This window comes from Neofelis nebulosa, chromosome 2 (assembly GCF_028018385.1).
Source record: "Neofelis nebulosa isolate mNeoNeb1 chromosome 2, mNeoNeb1.pri, whole genome shotgun sequence".
NCBI lineage: Eukaryota > Metazoa > Chordata > Mammalia > Carnivora > Felidae > Neofelis > Neofelis nebulosa.
The window spans coordinates 31,960,066-31,967,362 of NC_080783.1; the positions used below are offsets into that span (position 1 = coordinate 31,960,066).

Consider the following 7,297-nt stretch of genomic DNA (forward strand, 5'->3'; position numbering starts at 1 on the left):
TGCACAAACGCAGTCACAGCAAAATCTGCTGTGGTTTTCTTTCCTGCAGGAACCAGAGATAGCAAACAGGAGGAGTCACATGTAAAGGAGCCTTTCCTGCCTAGCACCGGCCAGACACTATCTGGGATTTCTCACTGTTCCCTGCATTCTTACCCTTGACCCTTCGGTGCTATCCAGTTCCCCCTGTGTCAGGTCCCTCTGAAAGTTGCGATTTCCTCTCCTGACAGGCGGCAGGAAGGGGAGAAAGCTGCGAGCCAACCTTTGCTCTGAGAGCACTGGAGGGTTATTAACAAAGGGGACACATGACAGGGTGTTCTCAGGAAATATTGATAAAGTGAGAAAGAAAATGAGGAGAGAGATGCCTTCACACCACCCCCACCACACACACCTACACCTACACTCACTGTCTCTCTCTCTCTTTCTCTCTTAGATTGAAGGATGTGGCTATACAATGGGGAGAAGATTAAAACCTATCTCATATGGAGTAAATGAGTCAATCAATGTAAAGACCTTAGAATATAGCCTGACATAAAGTAAGTGCTTTATTAAGAGTGAATTACTGTTAGTGTTTTATTACTAATTATCATGTGATTTGGGGGAAAGTAACCATACACAACAACAGACCATTTCTCACCTTGATTTTGCTCACATTATGGGCAAGAAGACCCTCAACTCAGGGGAGCAGCAATATACATGTGTTCCCATAGTCCTTTGCTCTTTGACTTTGTTCTGTTCTTGCTGATTCCAATTCTTTCCCGCAGATCTTGGCCTTCGGTGGACATTAGACTATCCAAGCTCTGCTGCTTGCATTTGGTTTCATTTTTAAAATATATTGGAAGCACAGGTATAAAAGTAAGAAACCTGGATCTGATCTCAACCCAGATACTTACCAGCTAGTTAACCTGGGACAAGTTCCCTAGCATTTCTGAGTGATGGCTTACTCACGTGTAGAACAGGGCAGCAGTGTCTATGCTGACTGCCCCATGGCATTATCATGAAAATCCAATGAGACCCTATAGTGTGAGAAGACACGGGAAGAGTAAATTGCTATAGAAACATAAACAGAGTCTAGGCAGGTGTTTGAGTTAGCTTTTATACCGCGTCCAACACTGGTTACATAGTTTTTATTGATAACGAAGATTTGTCACTAGGCCCAGGAATAGCTACATTGCGTCTTATCATACCCGCATCATCGTCTTCGGCTCTCAAAAATCCCAAGCCAGACGTGGAAAGAAAGCTTAGTTCAATACTCTTCAATACCACCATTTGCTAACTCAGATGCCTGCCTTTTTTCTCTCACTAATTTCTGGCACTATAATCAGGTTGCAAGCTCCTTCTGTTTCAATGGAGGTTTTTACCCCTTGCCTTTAATGTAAAATGACAGCCAAATCTTCAGAAGGTTTGGTGTTAAGATTATGTCTTTTACATTCCTACAGTCTCTGTTGTTTAGTTCAGCTTGTCAGGCTGTCAGATAAAGGCCCATGGAGCATTCTACAAGGAATTATTAATGAAGATTCGGCTGGTTTTTCTTCTGGAAACGAATCACTTCACTTTTCATCTCACTGGCTTTTTACATTAACACACTAAAAATAGCTGTGAGTATTCCAGAGAAGGAATTATCAATATTTGGCAGTGTATTCCTTGCTTGTTAGATTTGGTTCTTTCCCTATCTAGGGCACAGAAAGATGAATAAATCTTAGTAGTATAATCCCCGAATCGGGATCCATGTATTTTTACTCGGAACGTGAAGAACTGAATCTGGTCTTGGGACCCCTTGCTTTAAGTATAGACCTGACTTTGCTTGCCTGGAAAACCACTATTTAAAACACAAAATTTAAGGATGGTGGCTTAAGGAAAGTAGCCCACGTTGAACTCACACTATACCAGCCCAACCGTTGTCCTTCCACAAATGTCCATTCAGGATAAGGTTGACAGCTGAAGCTCCATAGCTATTGGCTGGTAATCCACATGGTCTTATTTGTGTGCGTAAATTCACTGAGGTATGTTGCAGTTCTTGGCTCTGTGGACTCCACTGTAGTCCTCCTTCATCCCAGCTCCTCTTTCACAGAGACAGCCACGTGTGTCAGAATATTATATGGATGGAGTTTGACATCTTTATTCATCTTCTATTTATGGGATGAATGTACAGTGAAAAGGTGGCTTGAGACCATCAAACCCACGTCTAGCTGTGATCTAAGAGGAATTTAACGTAGGTCTCCTGAGGTGAAGGGAGAAATGAAAGAAAGAAATGAAGTGCCTGTTTCAATTTAATACTTTGGGCCTTTTTTTTTTTTTAAGAAAAAAAAAAATCAAAAGCCTGGGACCTTCCTTGGCCCCCTGAAGTTTTAGGGTTTCAGATGCTCGGAGATACAATCTGCACAATTTCTTGGCATCTGTTTTTACCAGACAGTATATTACCACTATAAAGTAGCCTGAACAGTGGGGTCCTCCCTACTGGGGGCCCACTTCAAAGGCAATGTCTGAAGCCCCCTGATGCTGGGTGTGGGTGAAAAGCACCGATTGTTGTGTTTGGTTTATTAATTACTTAGAAATGTAAAAGCTAATTTTCTTCTCAATTTTTTATCCTGTGTTTCTTCTTAGAGTTAACATCCTCCAATCTGTTTTCTGTCAGATGAGTGACTTTAGTTCCAAATATTGGTGTGATGTAATTATTTAACGCCTTTTAACCTGGGGCTAAGGGCATGTCTTGCAAGAAGTACATTGCTGCCTTGTCCGAGATTTAGAAAACACGCATTTAGAAGCTAAGACAGACCAAACCCATCTCCCGAAGTTACACCGTGAAACAGGAATAGAGCTAGGGAGAGAACCCAGGCTTCTCTTACTCAGTTTCACCACGAAAGGAAGATTCTTCCCAGAACATCGGCAACTCTGGAATCCCCTGAAATCTGAAGAACATGTCCCCCTGCGTCCCCACGAACCACACGTCCCAAGTCTACTTGCTGTCAGTTGTTTCACCTGACCACAGCCTGCTTTGTGCTGCATATTTTCTCAAAACTGAAGCAAGTCAACAGAGTTCTCTGTGGTGTGAAGCAAAACAAAAACACCCCAAAGTTCATGTGTTGTCACCAGACAAAAATTTGCTAAGAACAAGCAGAAATGAGGAGTTAATGGATCCCATATGTGGCCACTAACCTAGGTTTATGAGATTTTTTTTTTCCAAGAGATTTCTGAAGAGTTTCTCATAGCACAAAACAAGATCAAACACCCATTTTCCTGTCACACAGGACAGTGCATGATCAATCCATAGGTCCCACCGCCTCACCCCGCATTTATCTCTGTAAACACGGAAAGAAAAATTGGCCGCAGTGTGTGCTTTGCGAGGAGGTGACTGCACCATGTGGTATCGGGGAGCAGGAAAGCGTTTGAAGATGTAACCTGTTTTCTCACAACCCAAGTGGACCGGCCCGCACAGTCCCCGGGTTGGCATTCAATTCATCCTAGACAGCCGGACTGATCAAGCAAAGGTGACAGCTGTGGAATTTTCTTCATCTAGGAAGATCGCACGTGTGCAAAAACTAACTGTTTTCCTCAAATGTCAATCAGCCCCTTGAAGTCTCAGACTTCATTCAGCGGTCAGGGAAGGCATTTCCTCTGCACATATTTCCTATCACATTGGGCAGTTCAGCGACGCAGGGTTTCCGGGCGCATTAACCACATTAGGCACAGGGTGGGGGAGAGATGGGTGGTTGTGCTTATTGTTTTTGTTGTTGTTGTCGTCGTCGTCCTTGTAGTCGTGGAAGGGGAGGCAGGGCAGCTGTCGGGCTCAGATGGTTTCCATTGTTATTGTTTTCTTTCCCCTTTTGTGTGTCCTGAACTCTGAACTGCAGAAAGGAGACCTGCACTTCTGTTAGTGGCAGGGCTTCTGCAAGGAAATTCCAACCGCTAGAATGTCCCGTCAGTTGCAGAGACAACCGCAGCCGTCTCGGAAAGAGGTCTGTGGGGTGTTTGCTGGGCTCCCGGGCCACTTCCCTCCTCCCTCCGCATGGAAACAGAACCCACCAGACAAGCGGGAGAGGGGGAGGGAACCTGGCTGAAACGTCTGGCCCCGAAAAACGAATGCTTTGGGATAAAATGTCCCGTTAACCGGTTAATCAAGAGCACACGAAGCAAGAGCACGTTGGCAGCAGAGGCTCGAAGCACCCCGCGAGGCCCCAAAGTCTTGGGCTGCTCCCTGTGACAGAGAGATGGGTCTCCCCCAGACAGGTTCACAATGCCAGAGCCGCCCGAGGCCATTTGGAGGGGAAGTTGAACCGCTCACCTTGTGAGGAGTCAGCGTGATCTGTAGAGATAATGGAGCGTTCAGCCTGACATCCGAAACCCGGTGTATCTAGGAAGAACGGATTCTTGCTGGGAGGGGAGACAGTAATTGTTTTTAGCATGACAGATGAGACATTCTGCAGATTCCCCACACCTGGGAAACAACTCCTTCCCGGTGCTCAATATTTAAATGAAGGTGTGCAAAATCTTCAGCTCCTCTCCGTCTCCTCCTTCAAGATTACTTTTAAAGAAGAATGTCCTTCCTCTGTAATGTTACACAGAGAGAGGCAAAGGTGGCATCAATTTTAGAGGATTGTTTGCTTTTTAATCTGATCAAAACAATCAAGTCACGGAGAGTCATCTAAGAGACTGTAGGAAACATTAATCGCATAGCTGGACTGGGCTTCGTGACTGTGGGGAGCCTCGTAAATAACCCTAGGACTTGAGCCGAAGAATATAAAAGGGGAGAGAAAACAGAAGCCAGTGGTGAAAGATCCCTGATGTCTCCTTTGAGGTGAAAGTATATAAATATATAAATAGTTGGTTCCCTCAAGGTCATTTACAGTTTAGTCCCTCCTCGGGGGTTCCCATTTAAAGCTGTGGTCAAGTGAATTAGCCAGAGCTGTTACTATTACTTAAAAAGAAAACCAGCATTCCTATAAACATGCCAGTCTCAAATTGAATGTGTGTGTGTGTGTGTGTGTGTGAGAGAGAGAGAGAGAGACAGAGACAGAGACAGAGAGAGAGATGTCCCTCCCTCAGTCTCCTATCCCAGGGTGGACAAGATATTTGACCTGCATAAACATTCATTTGGGGAAATGCCACACTATTTTCTCCTCCTCCTGACCTAAAGCCTCTTCTTCAAAACATCAAACCAAACAATACACAGAATAATGTTGCCTCTGAGAGGGATTTTCCCTCTCATTTCCCTCCCACTTCTGCTAGGTCAGTCTGTCTTTCTTTCCCTCCCACCCTCCAACCCCTCCTCACCCTCCCCAGCAAACTCTGGAAAAACAGTAGTAACTAACATTTGTGCCTTTGGCAATAAAACCACAGGCCTCGCAAACCCCAAATGGCAAAAAGACATTTCCATTCCAATCCCAGTTTTAAATTAAACTGTAATGAAAAATCAGCAGTGGCAGCTGGGACCAGAGACACTGATTGTCTCTAGGAACAAAAAAGGAGGGGAACAGAGGGGGAGAGGAAAAAGAAAAGAGACTGCAAGGAAGCCTCGCTCTGGTAATAAAGCAGCTGGTAAACCTTCAAGTAAAAAGAAATTAGAAAAACAAATCTAGTATAGAGACAAGCAAAGATGGCTGTTTCCCTCTACAATCACAGTGAGGCGGTCACAAATCACCCACCACTTTATGAATGGACTCAGAGGGGGCAGGGAAGGAGGCAGATGTGTGAGCCTCTACTGACACCTGGAGGAAGATCAGGGAAATTCTCAGGGGTGGGGCGGGGCGGGGGGGGGGGCAGTAGTTGGCCCCACCTCTGTGTCCTGGGAAGGAGTGGGGATTTGGGCTTTCCTTAGGATCTGTGATCTTAGGCAATAGTGAGGATCTAGAGGCTTTCTGGAAAAACAGGAGGACCTCATTGCCTCCATATTCTCTGTAAATAAAAACTGTGTGTCAAAAGCATTTGACTCCAACACAAGTTTTGTTTGTACCAAGGAATGTGCAACCTGGTTTTTTAAAGATGTTTTGCTCTTTGCTTGTATTTTTTTAATGTTTGTTTATTCACGGAGAGAGAGACCAAGAGAGCAGGGGAGGGGCAGAGAGAGAAAGGGAGAGAGAGGATCCTGAGAAGGCCCCGTGCTATCAGCATAGAGCCCGATGTGGGGCTCGATTGCACAAACCGGGAGACCACCACCTGATCCAGGATTAAGAGTCAGACCAACTGAGTGAGCCACCCACGTACCCCTTTCAGCCTGATTTTTAAAAGTGTATGGCACAGGCAACCAACCAGAAATGAGGGGGGAAACCCCAAGATTCGAGCATTTTAATCTACAGTTTTCTAAACTTGCAAGGCTCTGCAGATCATTCAACATGTAATTTATGCATATATATCTGAGTGGAGGTGATCAGAAATCCAGAAAAGACCTATACTAATCTGTAAGTGTCAAAGATGCTGCCAAGTAGTTAAGGATCAAGACAGTGAGTGGCCTTCTAGCTCACAGGTAAGAACTAAACCCTGGGAAGCCAGCTTCCTGAACCTTAATTTGTTTCCAGAGCACTTCAAGAAGCTGATGAAGTGAGTGGACCCTACCCAGAAAAACCCTCCACTACAAGAGAGAGAGAGAGAGAGAGTGTGTGTGTGTGTGTGTGTGTGTGTGCGCGCGCGTGTGTACACACAATCGTAGATGCTCACAAAACCCCTTGGGCCAATCTGTAAGACCCAGGTTGGCTTCTGTAAAGAAACAAAAGCAGAGAAAGACTGCAACCCATCCACAATGAAGACTATCGTGATTGCACATGTGAAGAAACTCGGATGAAATTTAAAATGACGATTGCCTATTGAGATGTCAAATGAGAATTCTTTACAGAAAGGAAAACTGCCGAAACCAAAACCACACAAGAGCTGTGCAGAATAAACAGCCCCTTTAAAGCATGCCCTTGTGATTGCAACTTACTCTTGGTAGACACTGGGGACACCTAGGACATTTGGGGGCTCCCTCTCTGAAAACCATCAGCAGCACATATGACGATGCCAAATGATTGCTAAAGTAGAAAATTCCGTATAAAATTAAAATTATTTATGTTAACTTATCATCAGGTGCTTTTTGTCATGCCTCTAGGATGTAGAGTTGAGTGGGGGCCTAGTAAAGCTCTGGAGGATCCTTTGGGGAGACATTTAATGAAGTCGGTCTTGGTACCTTGAGAGAAGTGATGCATTCATTTCCCAATGGGTCCAGCTGACCTTTACCAACTGTCCCAATAAGAGCTATTGTTTCATTGTTAGTATTTTTTAAGTGATCTTAGGTTTGGCTATTACCTTCTGATCCTCTTTGCTAATTTCT

General features: G+C 44.7%; 1 long non-coding RNA gene across 1 annotated transcript; it reads right to left on the reverse strand.

Moving 5' to 3' along the window:
• Positions 1–1,075: 1,075 nt before the first annotated feature.
• On the reverse strand, positions 1,076–2,970 carry LOC131492867 (uncharacterized). Its single transcript, XR_009252319.1, has 2 exons — positions 2,844–2,970; positions 1,076–2,218 (listed from the first exon to the last, which is right to left on the reverse strand). It is a non-coding gene; the product is annotated as an uncharacterized LOC131492867 (long non-coding RNA).
• Between the last annotated feature and the right edge of the window lie 4,327 nt (positions 2,971–7,297).